Consider the following 21407-nt stretch of genomic DNA (forward strand, 5'->3'; position numbering starts at 1 on the left):
AGGCCAGAACATCAACCTCATCTTCATGGAGGACATTGATGCCAGATGCAGTGAACCTGCTGAGAGATGATGGAGGGGATGAGAGGCCAGAACATCAACCTCATCTTCATGGAGGACATTGATGTCAGATGCAGCTGCATGTGCAAGTAATTCATCTTTTTTATTCAAGATCTCATTGACTTTAACATTTGAAAAGCAGTTTCTCCAACAATAGTTTTAACATGAACATTTTGTCCATAACTTTTTAGAGAAACTTTCCTGAATTGAATCATGGGACCAGATTGGTTGTTCCAGTTTTCCATGCTGATGGACATGACTTGCCATGTCAGGTACTTGAACAGGATCATTAATATTATCAGTAGGTATTTATTCATATTTTATAAGGTTTAACCAAATAACCCTTTTACCATGGTATGACATGATTTTATATTTCTAGATGAAATTCAACACCCGATATGTGGAAGGTGCTGGACTGGCAGATGGGGAGCAGATGGAGAGGCTGTGGTCGTATCTGAGGCGCTTTGGGAAGGTCACCAAAGAAATGAGGCCGTCCCATCTTATTGACCTCCTGACTGATGCACTTCTCCACCATGGGAAAACGCCAGAGGCTACGTTAGTACACTTGGAATTGTTATTCATTTACTTGATGCTGGTTGACTCTAGTGATGTTCCTAACATTTCCTGTTGTTTTGATGTAGTGGACTCTCTGCCATAGAGGGTTTCCCCAGCAACAGAAGTTGCAACAGAGGCAAAAAGGGAAATGGAAGAAATTGCACAGTCTCTTCCAGGTAAACCATTGTATCAATAATCTAAGCATAGAATTTCAGTATTGATTAGAAATGTTGTCACATCTGTCACTGTTGTTATGTTTTAGGAACAACACTGGACACCATTAGGGATTGGGGCAGGAATGTCAGTGTTGTTATGTTGTAGGAACAACACTGGACACCATTAGGGATTGGGGCAGGAATGTCAGTGTTGTTATGTTGTAGGAACAACACTGGACACCATTAGGGATTGGGGCAGGAATGTCAGTGTTGTTATGTTGTAGGAACAACACTGGACACCATTAGGGATTGGGGCAGGAATGTCAGTGTTGTTATGTTGTAGGAACAACACTGGACACCATTAGGGATTGGGGCAGGAATGTCAGTGTTGTTATGGTCTACTCCTTTCGACAGCTGTGACAGATTATCTGTTATCAATCGATGGTCAAGGTATTGATTATCTGTTACTAATTGATGGTCAAGGTATTGATTATCTGTTATCAATAGATGGTCAAGGTATTGATTATCTGTTATAAATAGATGGTCAAGGTATTGATTATCTGTTATCAATAGATGGTCAAGGTATTGATTATCTGTTATCAATAGATGGTCAAGGTATTGATTATCTGTTATCAATAGATGGTCAAGGTATTGATTATCTGTTATCAATAGATGGTCAAGGTATTGATTATCTGTTATCAATAGATGATCAAGGTATTGATTATCTGTTATCAATAGATGGTCAAGGTATTGATTATCTGTTATCAATAGATGGTCAAGGTATTGATTATCTGTTATCAATAGATGATCAAGGTATTGATTATCTGTTATCAATAGATGGTCAAGGTATTGCCAACTGCCTGTCCAAAAGGCCACGGTCGGTAGTAGCATAAAAACACATGTGAAGGACTACAACCTGAGGAGACGAGGTTTGTCCTCACAGCTCCTACAGGCCCTGGTGTATGAGGATGCAGTGCAGGTGGACAGCACTGATTGGTCCTGGAGAGCAGGAGGAGCAGAGGATGATGGGGAGGTGCACCTCAAGCTAAGGCTCTTGGTGCTCTTTGTGAAGAGAAGCGGTAGATTGAGGATGATGTCTTCACTGCCAAGATGTTCTACTCACATGAGCAGGAACTGATCGTGGAGGCCTTACAACATTACACAGAGCAGGAACTGATCGTGGAGGCCTTACAACATTACACAGAGCAGGAACTGATCGTGGAGGCCTTACAACATTACACAGAGCAGGAACTGATCGTGGAGGCCTTACAACATTACACAGAGCAGGAATTGATCGTGGAGGCCTTACAACATTACACAGAGCAGGAATTGATCGTGGAGGCCTTACAACATTACACAGAGCAGGAATTGATCGTGGAGGCCTTACAACATTACACAGAGCAGGAACTGATCGTGGAGGCCTTACAACATTACACAGAGCAGGAACTGATCGTGGAGGCCTTACAACATTACACAGAGCAGGAACTGATCGTGGAGGCCTTACAACATTACACAGAGCAAGATGGATGTTGTCTTGGGGAAAGAGCTGTCCTTGCTGGAAAGCTTGATGAGCTACAGCACGCAGAAGGACAATGTGAATCGTTCAGAAGGGCTTTTATTGAGGGCAGAAACTATGAAGAGGAGGAGGATGACTATTATGATGTCGACGATGACGATGACAACGATGGTGATATTGATGGAGGAATAGATGAATGAGGCTGAGGGTGATGACTACAACAACGATGGTGATATTGATGGAGGAATGATGAATGAGGCTGATGGTGATGACTACAACAACGATGGTGATATTGATGGAGGAATACATGAATGAGGCTGAGGGTGATGACTACAACAACGATGGTGATATTGATGGAGGAATAGATGAATGAGGCTGATGGTGATGACTACAACAACGATGGTGATATTGATGGAGGAACAGATGAATGAGGCTGAGGGTGATGACTACAACAACGATGGTGATATTGATGGAGGAACAGATGAATGAGGCTGATGGTGATGACTACAACAACGATGGTGATATTGATGGAGGAATAGATGAATGAGGCTGATGGTGATGACTACAACAACGATGGTGATATTGATGGAGGAATAGATGAATGAGGCTGATGGTGTGTTGTTTTTAACATGTCCATTGCTTTTTAATTGATGTCATTGTATTCCTGAACCTTTGTTTATAATGGTATGTTTTTTTGCTCTTTTGGGGTTGAAAGAAGCACATTTCTGTTTAATTGTTAGATGTGATACAGGCCATTGTTGCATGTCATTTACTGTTTATGTCATGGTGAGGAGAACCTGACTTGAGCCTGATATACCCCAAGAGTCTAATGGAATAGACAGGTTTGCTTCCTCTAAAGTATTGTCTTTTTATTGACCTGTTAGTTGTGGAGTTTGTAAATATATTTTATTTAACCTTTATTTAACTAGGCAAGTCAATTTAGATTACTTTGCAAATATTGTCATTTGAATATCTAGATCACCATCATCAATGTAGATTATTGTGTAAATATTGTCATGTGAATATCTAGATCACCATCATCAATGTAGATTATTGTGTAAATATTGTCATGTGAATATCTAGATCACCATTGTCATCTTTAAATAAATTAATAACTTCTGCAGCTGATCCTGCCTGGCACCCGCAAAATGTAACCGTCCAATAATGGAATTAGTAACTAAGGATTGTAGCTTTAAGGTTTCAGTATGTAGCCTACAGAGAAACACATTCAGAGATCAAGCCTTGTCATTTCAGATAAATTCACTTTGCAGGAGAGGGGAGACTGGAGGCCATGGTGGGGTCAAAGTAGCACATTTAATAAATAATTATTCTAAACAAAAACATTGTTTCTATTGAACCTGCCATACTAATAAAGGCATTTTAATCAATTATATGAAGAGTGCCTTGGTCCTCCTTTCTTTTTGATGACCTACTCACCCCTTTTACCAAAGAGCACCTTCTGTCTACCAACATTTACTATTGTGTACCTTAGTAGCGCTTCCCTTCCTCATTTTTCTACTAGTTGAAAATAACTTCTATTTCACATTATAATCAACTACAATGCTTCACCTTCACCAATATAAACATGGTGTCTACTGGCTGTCAACAATTATAAACAAGAAAAAATATATATATTCTCCCCACTAGCTTCTAGAACTCTCATCTTCCTAAAACTCCCTAGCTTCTAGAACTCTCATCCCCTTGGAACGAGCCCAAACAAAACTCATCTCCGACACGGAAAAACGTGTAGTCAAAATAAATTGTGATCTATAGCAACGCACTAGCTAAACGCAAAAAAACTAATCTTTTTGACTGCCCACCCTTGAGACAATCAGCAACCAAGTTGTCCTCACCACAGACATGTCTGATTTCAAGAGGAAACTCCTGCAATATCCGTAGTAACTTTCCACCTCACTGCGGAGCTTCTCTCTCTTTTCAGGGTTCACTAGATAGGCATGTTGTTGGATCGGGGCCCAGTCCCCAATGTCATGCTCTAGTACATTTGGGTTGGCACATCTGAGAATGAACCCTGATATTCTAAAAACAGGGCAACAATGTCAATATAATTGTACCAAAAAATTGTCAGTTGGTTGCATAAATAATTATCACTACTAAATGTTACATGAAATATTTGATTGCATAGTCATATTTTCAACGTCATTTTGCTAGATGGGATATCCCCAATGTCAAAACACAGTTTTAACGTGTCCAAATCGATAACCAATATGCAGAAACAGTTTGTGATAAATTGAAAACCTAAACATAAAATGTGCTATGTACACAAACATCTGCCACAATAATTATATTACTTGTATTATTTAAAACAAGCACCTTATAAAACTGTACAAGCACCAGAAACACTGTTGTTTTGACAAGTAGCAATAAATCACTGATATCCATTAGGGGTGAAATCAGGTTGTACGTGCTGTTGAAACTAACACAACTAAAAAACACATGGAAATGGGAGATATATTTTACCTCACTGGTTAGAGGACAACCTGCAGAAGACAGTCAGCTACATTTTGGAATGATGCATTTAAATGTAGGGGTCCCAAAACAAAGGAACACAACACTTATTTGTCATAACTCATCGATATCATGTGGATTTTTTTGTCTTTTTACCATTGTTTTACCAGTTAAGTTGACTGAGAACACATTCTCATTTACAGCAACAACCTGGGGAATAGTTACAGGGGAGAGGAGGGGGATGAATGAGCCAATTGTAAGCTGGGGATGATTAGATATCCATGATGGTATGAGGGCCAGATTGGGAATTTAGCCAGGACACCGGGGTTAACACCCCTACTCTTATAATAAGTGCAATGGGATCTTTAATGACCTCAGAGAGTCAGGACACCCGTTTAACGTCCCATCCGAAAGACGGCACCCTACACAGGGCAGTCACTGCCCTGGGGCATTGGGATATTGTTTAGACCAGCGTTTTGATTCAAGTGGGTCAGCAACATGGTAAGTGTAACACAACTCTTTCTTTTGTTAGTCACTTTTTGTTAAATCACATAAATAGTAACTCTTCCATTTCAGAGCCTGGATTTTCCCCCTGAGGTTAATATCCATATCATGCTGAAATCAATAGAACAGGGGACAAACGTTTAGGGTTCTACATTGTGACATCATTAATATACACCTACTACAATGTTAAAACATTCTACATTGTGACATCATTAAAATACTCCTTCTACAATGTTTAAACATTCTACATTGTGAGATTTCATTTCATTGATATCATGAAACAATTCCTTCATGTATGTATTTTCTGATGTTTGATCAGAGATATTTTATCAGAGTATCTCTTGTCACACTGACCACAGCTATGAGGTTTCTCTCCTGTGTGTATTCTATGGTGAAGAGTCAGAGTGCTCAATGCAGCAAAACTCTTCCCACATTGACCACAGCTATAAGATTTCTCTCCTGTGTGTATTCTCTGGTGTGATGTCAGACTGCGAGATGCAGGAAAACTCTTCCCACATTGATCACAGCTATAAGATTTCTCTCCTGTGTGTGTTCTCTGGTGTAGAGTCAGAGAGCCAGATTGACAAAAACTCTTCCCACATTGATCACAGCTATAAGGTTTCTCTCCTGTGTGTATTCTCTGGTGTAGAGTCAGACTGCGAGATGCAGCAAAACTCTTCCCACATTGACCACAGATATAAGATTTCTCTCCTGTGTGTATTCTCTGGTGTTGAGTCAGAGTGCCAAATGTAGTAAAACAATTCCCACATTGATCACAGCTACAAGGTTTCTCTCCTGTGTGTGTTCTCTGGTGTGATATCAGGGTGGTTAACTGAGTAAAACTCTTCCCACATTGAGTACAGCTATAAGGTTTCTCTCCTGTGTGTATTCTCTGGTGCACTGTCAGCTCTCCAGATTGACCAAAACTCTTCCCACATTGATTACAGCTATAAGGTCTCTCTCCTGTGTGTGTTCTCTGATGAATTTTAATGCCTGATGAGGTGAATCTCTTCCCACAGTCAGAGCAGCAGTGAGTTCTCTTCCCTGTGGATGTCTGCAGGTGTTTATTGAGGTGTTCTAATGTGGAGAGACTCTTCCCTGCCTCGTCAGCATCATGATGTTGTTGAGACTCCCCAGAGGATCCACGATAGTCCCGTCTCTCTCCTGTGTGAACAACAAAGTCAGACAGATGATATAAAGGCCCACAACAGCGGTAATCCACTGTAAAAGGTGATGCCAACAGCGGAGCCATGATGTTGGACAACAATTGACGTCTGTAATGAATGTTAAAATTATTTGATATTTGCCTTAAAATGAGCAAGAATAGTCATATTTAGTCTTGTTTTCACATTCGTAGTAACATCAATGATTGTAGGCTAGAAATAAGTTATTCATGTTGTTGAACCTCTAAGCAGTGTGCCAGACGACTTTTGGTCTCCAATATAGGCCCCTTTCTGTATTTGCTAAAATTGCGGCACGAGGGCAATTTGATTGCAGAAACTCCTCCCTGCTAATGAGGAAACCACTAGTTATGGATGTACTATATCTGCCTGGAGCAAAAATGGTGAGCAAACATTTTAGTTTTTCACAATGTATTCTGAATGTGAATGGGGGAAACTCAGGGGAGTAACCTCCATTTCCAGGTTGCTTATGAATGCATTTCACACTACCTTGGATTATAATTGTAAGGATATTTGAATGTCCTGTTTAATATAATGCTTGCTAAAGCATTAAGAATTATGTGTAATTATTGAAGAACCGCGTTAATGACAGTATCCATTTGGGTGTTGTCAATAAAGTTAAGATTTTATTTATTTATTTAACCAGGTAGGCCAGTTGAGAACAAGTTCTCATTTACAACTGTGACCTGGCCAAGATAAAGCAAAGCAGTGCGACAAAAAAACAACAGAGTTACACGTGGGAAAAACAAACGTACAGTCAATAACACAATAGAAAAATCTACATACAATGTGGGCAAATGGAGTACGGAGGTAAGGCAATAAATAGGCCATAGTAGCGAAATAATAAAAATTTAGCAAATTAACACTGGAGAGATAGATGTGCAGATGATGATGTGCAAGTAGAAATACTGATGTGCAAAAGAGCAAAAAAATATAAATAAAAACATGGGGATGAGGTAGGCAGTTGGATGGACTATTTACAGATGGGCTGTGTACAGCTGCAGCGATCGGTAAGCTGCTCAGATAGCTGATGCTTGAAGTTAGTGAGGGAGATATATGTCTCCAACTTCAGCGATTTTTGCAATTCGTTCCAGTCATTGGCAGCAGAGAACTGGAAGGAAATGCGGCCAAAGTAGGTGTTGGCTTTGGGGATGACCAGTGAGATATACCTCCTGGAGCGTGTGCTATGGGTGGGTGTTGCTATGGTGACCAGTGAGCTGAGTTAAGGCGGAGCTTTACATAGCAAAGACTTATAGATGACCTGGAGCCAGTGGGTTTGGCGACGAATATGTAGCGAGGGCCAGCCGACGAGAGCGTACAGGTCGCAGTGGTGGGTGGTATATGGGGCATTGGTGACAAAACGGATGGCACTGTGATAGACTGCATCCAGTTTGCTGAGTAGAGTGTTGGAGGCTATTTTGAAAATGACATCGCCGAGGTTAACCTCTATGGGCTTTTTACATGCTAATGTAAAAAGCTGGTTTTTGATATAAATATGAACTTGATTGAACAAAACATGCATGTATTGTATAACATAATGTCCTAGGAGTGTCATCTGATGAAGATCATCAAAGGTTAGTGCTGCATTTAGCTGTGGTTTTGGTTTTTGTGACATATCAAACGCTGTTTAAAATCAATTTTTATGCTACTTTTCTCGTAAAATAGCGATAATATTACAACCGGGCAACGTTGTATTCATTCAAAGGCTGAAAGAAAAAAAATTGAATTCTCGTGAACGCGCATCTTAGTCTCACTGTCCCCAGGCTGACTGATCACAAACAGAGCTGCTGTACTTTGCCCAGAGACAGCAGACACCCCATTCCACTTTCTGGTGGCTTTAGAGAGCAAATGGAAGCCTTAGAAAGTGTCACGTTACAGCACAGATGCTGTAATGTCGATAGAGATGCAGAAGGACAACAAATTATCAGACAGGGCCTTCCTGTATGGAATCTTCTCAGGTTTTTGCCTGCCATATGAGTTCTGTTATACTCACAGACACCATTCAAACAGTTTTAGAAACTTTAGAGTGTTTTCTATCCAAATCTACTAATTATATGCATATTCTAGTTTCTGGGCAGGAGTAGTAACCAGATTAAATCGGGTACGTTTTTTATCCGGACGTGAAAATACTGCCCCCTATCCCAAACAGGGTAAACTATCATTATAACATCATGGATGAATTCTAGAATATACTATATAGCCTAGAAACCTGGTTAAACTATCATTATGACATCATGGATGAATTCTAGAATATACTATATAGCCTAGAAACCTGGTTAAACTATCATTATGACATCATGGATGGCCAGTCTTTGTATTTATAGTGTAGTGAATTCAGGGGGAGGCCCTGAGCTGAACTCAAACCTGGGTCCAGTGACTGTCAAGCCAACACCTTATAACTGTTACGCCATGATTATCTGAACTTCTTGACGAGGTCCCTATGAATTTGAGAGTGGTTACACTTCTCCTTCCCCCATCCCTCAGCTGTTTACCAAACCAAGTCTCTGGGCAGCCATTTTGTTTCTGTTTAAAAACTCGGTTGTCCCTTTAAAAAAGCCACACAATCTATCAACCAATCTGCAGTCCAAACAATAACAAAGCTGTAATTCCACCACTGTTTTGGTAATAAGATGATTATGGGGTTGGAGAAATGTAACTACTCTCAAATTCATAGACAGACCTATGGATGCAAGGACTGACCATCCATGATATCAACATTATAGTTTTAACCATGTTGAGGCTATACAGTGTTGATTTACATTATTTCTAAACATTGGAGTAAAAAAAATCTTATTTGGGGTTCTGATGGGGTACAACAGTTGAACTAAACTCATGAGGCATGTGTTATATTCTTCAAGAATCAATGGCTATAAATTAATAATTATAAAGTCACAATATGGATGTAGCAATTGCATATTTCCCCTTTAACACCACACATCAGTTCAACAACTGCAGAGTTTGTGCCTCTGTTTTTAAGACAGTACTTACTAGTGTTTATCAGGGCCCGTTCATTGTTAAAACCATTGGATGCCTTAACATGCCTTTGGGAAACCGGGCCCAGATATCCAGTTTCCTCCTCTTCTTCCTTTTTCGATGTGACAGTCATCTCCCCCTCCTCCTCTTCCACTCCATAAACTGCATCTTCCTCCTCTTCTTTTACTGTAACATCCTCCTCCTCTTTCACTCTGAACGCGTCTTCCTCTTCTTTCACTGTAACGTCTTTCTCTTCTTCTTTCACTGTAACAGCCTCACCCTCTACTTGTTTTTGTATTGTAACATCTTTCTCTTCCCCCTCCTCTTTGACGAGAGCTTCTTTCTCCGTCCAGCAGACCTCCTCTTTAACAGAAGAGTAGCTCAGTGACCGCATGGTCGGAGATGTTAGCTAGGCTAATGCTAACTTAACCAGCCCGCTAGCTGAATAATAACAACAACACCGTAAATATGAAATTAAAACGGATAAGTAACTAGACGACAGAAGTGGGTTTAAAACACAGTGGCTAATATACACGAACGAGTCTAAAGAGCTTTATTGGTTCGGCTATTTTGTCTAGCAAGCTACCGAGGTGGCTGAATAACTGTTGCTGCTGTTGAAAGAAGCGTTCCGTCCACTACATTATACGTCACACTAACAGCATTACCTTAAATTCCCACACCGCCATCTGCTGACTGGAGTGGGTAACGCAGTTGAGTAAAATGTATATTATAATGTTCAGACAAAAAGTTAAACGGTAGGAACTTCCTGAATTGGAATTACCCCTCTACACATGTACTGCACTGGAATTATCCCATTGGCTGGCAGAAACGTGCAGTTTCGTTTTTATTGGGCCATCAAAGCTGTGTCAGGGATTTTTGTGATTGGTTCCATTTCAGTCACATGTGCATAAGGGAGAGGTGGTGTCTGATGTCTGCAGGTCAATGCAACTGAGAAATATGATCCTTGTAACTATTCTCTGTGAATATCAGCAGTGGTAATGATTGTGAAATATGATCCTTGTAATTATTCTCTGTGAATATCAGCAGTGGTAATGATTGTGAAATATGATCCTTGTAATTATTCTCTGTGAATATCAGCAGTGGTAATGATTGTGAAATATTTAGTTCATTTCATCAGAGCAACATGATAATTAATGATTTCTGAACAACCATTTTTTATTTAATGTCTATTAAGAATATCTGATCAACTTTATTTCACTTGGTGATGTTTCATTATAGAGAACATAACATGACAATACATGACATCTACAGTGGTGATGTTTCATTATAGAGAACATGACATAACAATACATGACATCTACAGTGGTGATGTTTCATTATAGAGAACATAACAATACATGACATCTACAGTGGTGATGTGACATTATAGAGAACATAACAATACATGACATGACATCTACAGTGGTGATGTTTCATTATAGAGAACATGACAATACATGACATCTACAGTGGTGATGTTTCATTATAGAGAACATGACATAACAATACATGACATCTACAGTGGTGATGTTTCATTATAGAGAACATGACATGACAATACATGACATCTACAGTGGTGATGTTTCATTATAGAGAACATAACAATACATGACATCTACAGTGGTGATGTTTCATTATAGAGAACATGACATAACAATACATGACATCTACAGTGGTGATGTTTCATTATAGAGAACATAACAATACATGACATCTACAGTGGTGATGTTTCATTATAGAGAACATAACATGACAATACATGACATCTACAGTGGTGATGTTTCATTATAGAGAACATAACATGACAATACATGACATCTACAGTGGTGATGTTTCATTATAGAGAACATGACAATACATGACATCTACAGTGGTGATGTTTCATTATAGAGAACATAACATGACAATACATGACATCTACAGTGGTGATGTTTCATTATAGAGAACATGACATGACAATACATGACATCTACAGTGGTGATGTTTCATTATAGAGAACATGACATGACAATACATGACATCTACAGTGGTGATGTTTCATTATAGAGAACATAACATAACAATACATGACATCTACAGTGGTGATGTTTCATTATAGAGAACATGACATAACAATACATGACATCTACAGTGGTGATGTTTCATTATAGAGAACATGACATAACAATACATGACATCTACAGTGGTGATGTTTCATTATAGAGAACATAACATGACAATACATGACATCTACAGTGGTGATGTTTCATTATAGAGAACATAACAATACATGACATCTACAGTGGTGATGTTTCATTATAGAGAACATAACATAACAATACATGACATCTACAGTGGTGATGTTTCATTATAGAGAACATGACATAACAATACATGACATCTACAGTGGTGATGTTTCATTATAGAGAACATGACATAACAATACATGACATCTACAGTGGTGATGTTTCATTATAGAGAACATAACATGACAATACATGACATCTACAGTGGTGATGTTTCATTATAGAGAACATGACAATACATGACATCTACAGTGGTGATGTTTCATTATAGAGAACATGACATAACAATACATGACATCTACAGTGGTGATGTGTCATTATAGAGAACATAACATAACAATACATGACATCTACAGTGGTGATGTTTCATTATAGAGAACATAACATGACAATACATGACATCTACAGTGGTGATGTTTCATTATAGAGAACATGACATGACAATACATGACATCTACAGTGGTGATGTTTCATTATAGAGAACATGACAATACATGACATCTAAGTAGCTGAATATGATTATGGACTAACACTTTGAAGGACACAACTCATGTTGTTCTGGTTAAACAGTGGGGATTTTTTTTACAATTAGGAAATAATATGTCATGTTTTACTCGTACCTCAGCCAGCATTGTGAATGGTTAGGAAATAATATGTCATGTTTTACTCGTACCTCAGCCAGCATTGTGAATGGTTAGGAAATAATACGTCATGTTTTACTCGTACCTCAGCCAGCATTGTGAATGGTTAGGAAATAATACGTCATGTTTTACTCGTACCTCAGCCAGCATTGTGAATGGTTAGGAAATAATATGTCATGTTTTACTCGTACCTCAGCCAGCATTGTGAATGGTTAGGAAATAATATGTCATGTTTTACTCGTACCTCAGCCAGCATTGTGAATGGTTAAGAAATAATATGTCATGTTTTACTAGTACCTCAGCCAGCATTGTGAATGGTTAGGAAATAATATGTCATGTTTTATTCGTACCTCAGCCAGCATTGTGAATGGTGTCTGATGCAGTGACATACTAGACCATGGCAGTAAATCTAATACTTCTGTGTTTTTAGTCATGAAAGGTCTGTGTTGTTTCTCTGGTTATAAGTTACATCTCTGGCCATGCTGGCAGGGTCTGAATCAAACCCAATGTCCAGTAGGATTGATCTGTTTGATCCAATTGTTTGTTTCAGTTTCCAGTAGTTGAATCCTTTAACATATTGTTGATTTCAAAATGTTTCATCTTCAACAAATGAACTGGGTTGGTTGAAAAGTGATACTAAACTTACATACCAGCACTATTTTGACATAGTGGAAGATATACTGAATTTATACTGTTTTTCATACTAAGATGGACCAAGATACGTGATGCTTTTGCACATATTTGTTCATTAGTTTTGCAAAAGTCTGTTGATTGTCAGTCATTGGGTTCATTAGTTTTATATGTTCAAATCAAGCTTTATTTATACAGCACATTTCAGACATGGATGAAACACAATGGCTTCACAGGGAAAAGAAAACAAAAAAACAATGAAAATAAACAGCAATATTTACCATAAACATAAGAGGATAAAAAAAATGAAGAATAACAACTGAAAGACTAATGAGCATTCTAAGGAAAATTAATTGATTACAATATTAACAATTGGATGTTATATTCAACCATAACGAGATGGACAAGCCAGCACAGGTGGAACACATACTGACTAACTGAGGTGACACCAATCAGTGCGTCCCTACGTGCTAACGAGCTAGACGTGCTAACGAGCTAGACGTGCTAACGAGCTGTACGTGCTAACGAGCTAGACGTGCTAACGAGCTAGACGTGCTAACGAGCTAGACGTCTTAAAGTCCAACCTCAAAACATAAATGGAAAAACCAAAGCCTGTAACAACTTCCCCCTTAAGACAACAAATATATCCTATATTTCTTTTGGACAAATTTGCTCACCACCAACAGAAAACAACTTCCATTTCACATTATAATCAACTACAATGATTCACCTTCACCAATATAAACATGATGTCTACTGGCTGTCAACAATTAAAAACAAGAAAAAACACGTATTTCTAAATAATAATATACAATAGTATTATTAGTTTCTCCTTTTTCTTTCTATAGAATCCTAAATCCCACTAGCTTCTAGAACTCTCCTCTTCCTAAAACTCACTAGATTCTAGAACTCTCCTCTTCTTGGAACGAGCCCAAACAAAACTCATCTCTAATACTGAAAAACGTGCAGTCAAAATAAATTGTGATCCATGGCAACGGACTGGCTAAACGCAAAACACAAAACTTTTTAACTGCCCACCCTTGAGACAATCAGCAACCAAGTTGTCCTGACCACAGACATGTCTGATTTCAAGAGGAAACTCCTGCAATATCCGTAGTAACTTTCCACCTCATTGCAGAGCTTCTCTCTCTTTTCAGTGTTCACTAGATAGGCATGTTGTTGGATCGGGGCCCAGTCCCCAATGTCATGCTCTAGTACACTTGGGTTGGCACATCTGAGAATTAACCCTGATATTCTAAAAGCAGGGCAACAGTGATGCATTTACATTTAGGGGTCGCTGAACAAAGGAACACAACACTTATTTGTCATCACTCATCGATATCATGTTGAAATCAATTGTGTGAGAGGAGGGAGATGAGGTTGCACGTCCTGTTAAAACTAACAGCTCAAAAACCACATGGAATATGGGAATAATGTGTACATCACTGGTTAGAGTACAATTTGTAGAAAACAGCTAGCTACATTTTGAAGTGTTGCATTTTGATTCAAGTGGGTCACCAACGTGGTAAGTGTAACAGAACTCTTTTTTTGTTAGTCACTTTTTGTTAAATCACATAAATAGTAACTCTTCCATTTCAGAGCCTGGATTTTTCCCCCTGAGGCTAAAATCAATTGAACAACAAACGTTTAGGGTTCTACATTCTGACGTTATTAAAATACTCCTACTACAATGTTAAAACATTCTACATTGTGACATTATTTCACTGATATCATGAAACAACTCCTTCATGTAGTTTCTGATGTTTGATCAGAGATCTTTTATCAGAGTATCTCTTCCCACACTGATCACAGCTATAAGGTTTCTGTCCTGTGTGTGTTCTCTGGTGTTTAGTTAGACAGCTAGATGTAGTAAAACTCTTCCCACACTGATCACAGCTATAAGGTTTCTCTCCTGTGTGTGCCCTCTGGTGTGCCGTCAGACAGCCAAACGTACTAAAACTCTTTACACATTGATCACAGACATAAGGTTTATCTCCTGTGTGTGTCCGCTGGTGTACTATCAGGCTGTTTAGCTGAGTAAAACTCTTCCCACATTGATTACAGCTATATGGTTTCTCTCCTGTGTGTGTTCTCTTGTGTATAGTTAGATAGCTAGATGTCGTAAAACTTTTCCCACATTGATTACAGCCATAAGGTTTCTCTCCTGTGTGTGTCCGCTGGTGTACTATCAGGCTGTTTAGCTGAGTAAAACCCTTCCCACATTGATCACAGCCAAAAGGTTTCTCTCCAGTGTGTATCCTCTGGTGTGATTTCAGAGTTTGTAGCCGAATAAAACTCTTCCCACATTGATCACAGCCATAAGATTTCTCTCCAGTGTGAATTCTTTGATGTATTTTAAGGCCTAGTGAAGAGTTGAATCTTTTCCCACAGTCAGAGCAGCAGTGAGATTTCTCTCCTGTGTGAACTCGCTGGTGTTTCTTGAGGAGTTCTGATCTGGAGAGACTCTTCTCTGCCTCGTCAGCATCATGATGTTGTTGAGGATCCCCAGGATCCCAATAGTCCCGTCTCTCTCCTGTGAGAACAAAGTCAGGCAGATGGTTAAAGGTCCACAACAGCAGAAATCCACTGTTTATTTGAGGTAAAAGGTGATGCCCAGAGCGTACCCATGAAGTTGTACAACAATTGACGTCTGTTAAAATATTTGACAATTAAGACAGTCAACTTAGCAACAATCATATTTTGTCTTGTTTTCACATTAGTAGAAACTAGAAAAGTTTTTAAAGTTGTTGAAACCCTAAGCAGTGTGCCAGATGACTTTTGGTCTCCAATATTGGCCCCTTTCTGTGTTTGCTAAAATTGCGACACGAGGTCAATGCGCACACAAAAATGATTGCAGAAACACTTCCCTGCTAATGAGGAAACCACTAGTTATGGATGTAGTATATCTGGTAATGAGGAAACCACTAGTTATGGATGTAGTATATCTGGTAATGAGGAAACCACTAGTTATGGATGTAGTATATCTGCTAATGAGGAAACCACTAGTTATGGATGTAGTATATCTGGTAATGAGGAAACCACTAGTTATGGATATAGTGTATCTGGTAATGAGGAAACCACTAGTTATGGATGTAGTATATCTGCCTGGAGCAAAAAATAGTGAGCAAAGATTTTAGTTTTCACAATGTATTCTGAATATTACAGCACAAGATCAGGAGTGCTACTCAAGGAAACTCACATTAAGCTCTGTGTCTATTCACTAATTCACCACCGTGGGGGAAAACTCAGGGGAGTTCTCATAGGCTGACAGCAAATATAGCCTCCATTTACAGGTTGCTTATGAGTGCATTTCACATTAAATATGGATTATAATTGTAAGACTCGCTTGAATCACCTACTTAATATGTTTGTGTTATTGTCGCATATCAACTGATTTATACTTAAAAAACACTTCAACCAGTAAAATGCTCTTTGGCTAGCTTTAACATCAGCCTGACAATGAGGGTTTGTACACTAAGTGTTTAACAAATTGGCCCATAACTTCACCTAACAATAACATAGACCAACTGTAAGACCCATAACTTCACCTAACAACATAGACCTACTGTAGGACCCATAACTTCACCTAACAACAACATAGACCTACTTCACCTAAGACTATATATAATTTTATATTTCAGGTGAAACATGGAAACTAACATGTCTTTGTCATGACATTTCATAACCTGATCACCAGATAATTTTGTGAATAATCCCACTAGGCTACTCTGTAATGTGTTGTCATTCTAAATGTCCTGAATAAAGGAAAATAGCTCTGTGTGTTGTACAATAGCCTATCCATCAAGGAACAGTTCTCTACACATTATGAGCTAAGTATCTCTGTGCACAAACAGAGTAATGAGACCCTACTGTAAATCAGCCAGACAGTAACACATTATAAACATCGATTTGTTTGGGATGTTGGATCCAACGTGGAGCACGGCATAACTGTCTTTACCAGAGTAATGAATGAAGAAGCACTTTGGTTGTTGTTGCATGTCGTGATGTTTGTCATGCGACTGTCATTCAGAAAATGATTTCCTGGATCAGCTGATGATAGTTGAACATGTGACTGTAACTAAACAGCTACAGTATTAAGTATTATGTGTAATTATTGAAGAACAACGTTAATGACAGTATCTATTTGGGTGTTGTAAATAAAGTTAAGGTGACTCTCGGTTAGAACCATTGGATTTAGCAAACTCTGAAATTATTTAGGATTTCTGTGCCCATGAAAACTGTTTTGCCAGCGTAACATAAGGAGACACTAAATGTTACGTAGGTAGAGAGCATTTCAGAGATCTGAATACAGAAAACCGTCCTAACAGGACAATAACCTAAACCACAAGGCAAAATCTACACTGGAGGAGCTTACCAAGATGACATTGAATGTTCCTGAGTGGCCTAGTTACAGTTTGGACTTAAATCATCTTGAAAGTCAATGGCAAGACTTGAAAATGGCTTTCTAGCAATGATCAACAACCAACTTGACAGAACAGGAAGGATTTTAAAAAGAATAATGAATATTCACATGAAGATCAGCCTCCTATTGGATGACATCACGACTTCCCATCAAGCCAACTCCTTGGAGGCCTTACTATGACATCACTCACTCCTTCTAGTTTGCAGTTGTTAAAAAAACACTATTTTGCTCAAAACATTTATTTGTTTCCCATTAGTGTGTTTATACTTTACTGTATTTATATCACTTTTCAACAGGAAAGGACGTCATGAACAATTCATACAGTACAACAACATATTCAAGTGTAGAATGCCCTTTTAAAATCACACATTAGTTCAACAACTGCAGAGATTGTGTCCCTCTTTTATTAGATATTACTCACTGTATTTACTGGTGTTAATCAGATCAATGTCCCTGTTTTATTAGATAGTACTCACTGTATTTACTGGTGTTAATCAGATCAATGTCCCTGTTTTATTAGATAGTACTCACTGTATTTACTGGTGTTAATCAGATTAATGTCCCTGTTTTATTAGATAGTACTCACTGTATTTACTGGTGTTAATCAGATCAATGTTCCTGTTTTATTAGATAGTACTCACTGTATTTACTGGTGTTAATCAGATCAATGTCCCTGTTTTATTAGATAGTACTCACTGTATTTACTGGTGTTAATCAGATCAATGTCCCTGTTTTATTAGATAGTACTCACTGTATTTACTGGTGTTAATCAGATCAATGTTCCTGTTTTATTAGATAGTACTCACTGTATTTACTGGTGTTAATCAGATCAATGTCCCTGTTTTATTAGATAGTACTCACTGTATTTACTGGTGTTAACCAGATCAATGTCCCTGTTTTATTAGATAGTACTCACTGTATTTACTGGTGTTAATCAGATCAATGTCCCTGTTTTATTAGATAGTACTCACTGTATTTACTGGTGTTAATCAGATCAATGTCCCTGTTTTATTAGATAGTACTCACTGTATTTACTGGTGTTAACCAGATCAATGTCCCTGTTTTATTAGATAGTACTCACTGTATTTACTGGTGTTAATCAGATCAATGTCCCTGTTTTATTAGATAGTACTCACTGTATTTACTGGTGTTAACCAGATCAATGTCCCTGTTTTATTAGATAGTACTCACTGTATTTACTGGTGTTAACCAGATCAATGTCCCTGTTTTATTAGATAGTACTCACTGTATTTACTGGTGTTAATCAGATCAATGTCCCTGTTTTATTAGATAGTACTCACTGTATTTACTGGTGTTAACCAGATCAATGTCCCTGTTTTATTAGATAGTACTCACTGTATTTACTGGTGTTAACCAGATCAATGCCCCTGTTTTATTAGATAGTACTCACTGTATTTACTGGTGTTAATTAGATCAATGCCCCTGTTTTATTAGATAGTACTCACTGTATTTACTGGTGTTAATCAGATCAATGTCCCTGTTTTATAAGATGGTACTCACTGTATTTACTGGTGTTAATCAGATCAATGTCCCTGTTTTATTAGATAGTACTCACTGTATTTACTGGTGTTAAATCAGATCAATGTCCCTGTTTTATTAGATAGTACTCACTGTATTTACTGGTGTTAATCAGATCAATGTCCCTGTTTTATTAGATAGTACTCACTGTATTTACTGGTGTTAATCAGATCAATGTCCCTGTTTTATTAGATAGTACTCACTGTATTTACTGGTGTTAACCAGATCAATGTCCCTGTTTTATTAGATAGTACTCACTGTATTTACTAATGTTAATCAGATCTCCAGTCTTCTCTTCTTCGTCCTCCTCTAATGTGACAGTAATCTCCCCCTCTTCATCCTTCATTCCAAAAACGTCTTCATTTTCTTTCACTTCCTCCTCTTCTTTTACTGTAACATCCTCCTCCTCTTTCACTCTGAACGCGTCTTCCTCTTCTTTCTCTGTAACGTCTTTCTCTTCTTCTTTCACGGTAACAGCCTCACCCTCTACTTCTTGTTTTACTGTGACATCCTCCTCTTCCTTCTCCTCTTTCACGACAATGTTCAGCCCCAGAGCTTCTTTCTCCGTCCAACAGACCTCTTCTTTAGCAGGAGGAGAGTAGCTTAGTGAGCGCATGGTCGGGGATGTTAGCTAGCTAGGCTAGTGCTAACTTAACCAGCCAGATAGTTGACTTACAACGTAAATATTAAATTAAATGGGGTAGCTAGTTGTTTACACATAAGTATGTCTAAATCACAGTTACAATTAAACCAGGAAAGTGTCTAAAGAACTTGAATGTTCCGACTTTGTCAGCTAGCGAGCTACCGAGGTGGCTGCAGTTGTTGAAGAAGCGTTCCGTCCACTAGATTATACGTCACACTAGAAACATCGCCTGAAAGACACATATCGCCATCTGCTGTCTGGAGGGGAGGAAACGCAGTTGAGGAGGGAAAACTATTTTTATTCTTCATTGAATTATAATATTATAAAGCAGTTTAGGGAAACGTTTTTTTCTCTCCATTAAATATTAATATTATATCAACACGTACAAAAAGCAACAAGTGCTGTTTGATTAATTCCGTTTTTTATGAGAATTTAAAACAAACTCTACATCTACTCCACTGTATTTACTGGTGTTAATCAGATCAATGTCCCTGTTTTATGAGATGGTACTCACTGTATTTACTGGTGTTAATCAGATCAATGTCCCTGTTTGACTCAGTCAAAAAACAAGATATCAAAATAAGCACCTAGTTATTAATACCCTTGATAAAGATGAGCAAAAATGTATAAAATAAATCAACTTTACCCACTACCAGGATATTTTAGCCCAAAACCTGGTTACCTCTCTGCTAGGAGGCTGAAACTTGGCCATAAGGGGATCTTTCAGCAAAACAAAGAAACTGTAAATTGGGCACAAAATCAAAAATGTTCTATGGCCAACTCAGTCTTCGGACTTGAACTCCATTGAAAACCTGTGGTTTGAATTGAACAGGGCAGTCCATAAGACAGACTAAATAAATCAAGGACATGGAGAGATTCTGTATGGAGGAAGGGTCTAAGGTCCCACCCAATGTGTTCTCTAATCTCATAAAACATTTCAGTGTCATTATCCTCCCAAGGGGAGAGTGCTGGAGTATTGAAAACATGGGTAGCAATAATTCAGACCCCTGCCTTTTGAGAATTACATGTTAAAATAAATCTCTTTCTCTGAGCAATTGTATTAGTATAAAATAATATAATTTCCCTTTTTTTGGTGTAACAATACATCATGTAGATGTATATATATAATGAACAGACTAGGTCTATACTGCTCCTACATGGTGTAACAATACATCATGTAGATGTACAGTGGGGGAAAAAGTATTTGATCCCCTGCTGATTTTGTACATTTGCCCACTTACAAAGAAATAATCAGTCTATAATTTTAATAGTAGGTTTATTTGAGCAGTGAGAGACAGAATAACAACAACAAAAAATCCAGAAAAATGCATGTCAAAAAATGTTATAAATTGATTTGCATTTTAGTGAGGGAAATAAGTATTTGACCCCCTCTCAATCAGAAAGATTTCTGGCTCCCAGGTGTCTTTTATACAGGTAACGAGCTGAGATTAGGAGCACACTCTTAAAGGGAGTGCTCCTAACTGTAAAGGGATAATTCCAGTACAGTACATGTGTAAAGGGTGTAGAGGGATAATCCCAGTGCAGTACATGTGTAAAGGGTGTTGAGGGATATTTCCAGTACAGTACATGTGTAAAGGGTGTAAAGGGATAATCCCAGTACAGTACATGTGTAGAGGGTGTAGAGGGATAATTCCAGTGCAGTACATGTGTAAAGGGTGTTGAGGGATAATCCCAGTGCAGTACATGTGTAAAGGGTGTAAAGGGATAATTCCAGTACAGTACATGTGTAAAAGGATAATTCCAGTACAGTACATGTGTAAAGGGTGTAAAGGGATAATTCCAGTGCAGTACATGTGTAAAGGGTGTTGAGGGATTATT

General features: G+C 38.3%; 1 long non-coding RNA gene across 1 annotated transcript; it reads left to right on the forward strand.

Annotated features, from left to right (window-relative positions):
- Positions 1 to 208: 208 nt before the first annotated feature.
- LOC123733148 (uncharacterized) lies at positions 209 to 899 on the forward strand. Its single transcript, XR_006763625.1, has 3 exons — positions 209 to 329; positions 437 to 612; positions 699 to 899. It is a non-coding gene; the product is annotated as an uncharacterized lncRNA (long non-coding RNA).
- Positions 900 to 21407: the final 20508 nt, after the last annotated feature.

This window comes from Salmo salar, unplaced genomic scaffold (genome assembly GCF_905237065.1).
Source record: "Salmo salar unplaced genomic scaffold, Ssal_v3.1, whole genome shotgun sequence".
In the NCBI taxonomy this organism is placed as follows: Eukaryota; Metazoa; Chordata; class Actinopteri; order Salmoniformes; family Salmonidae; genus Salmo; species Salmo salar.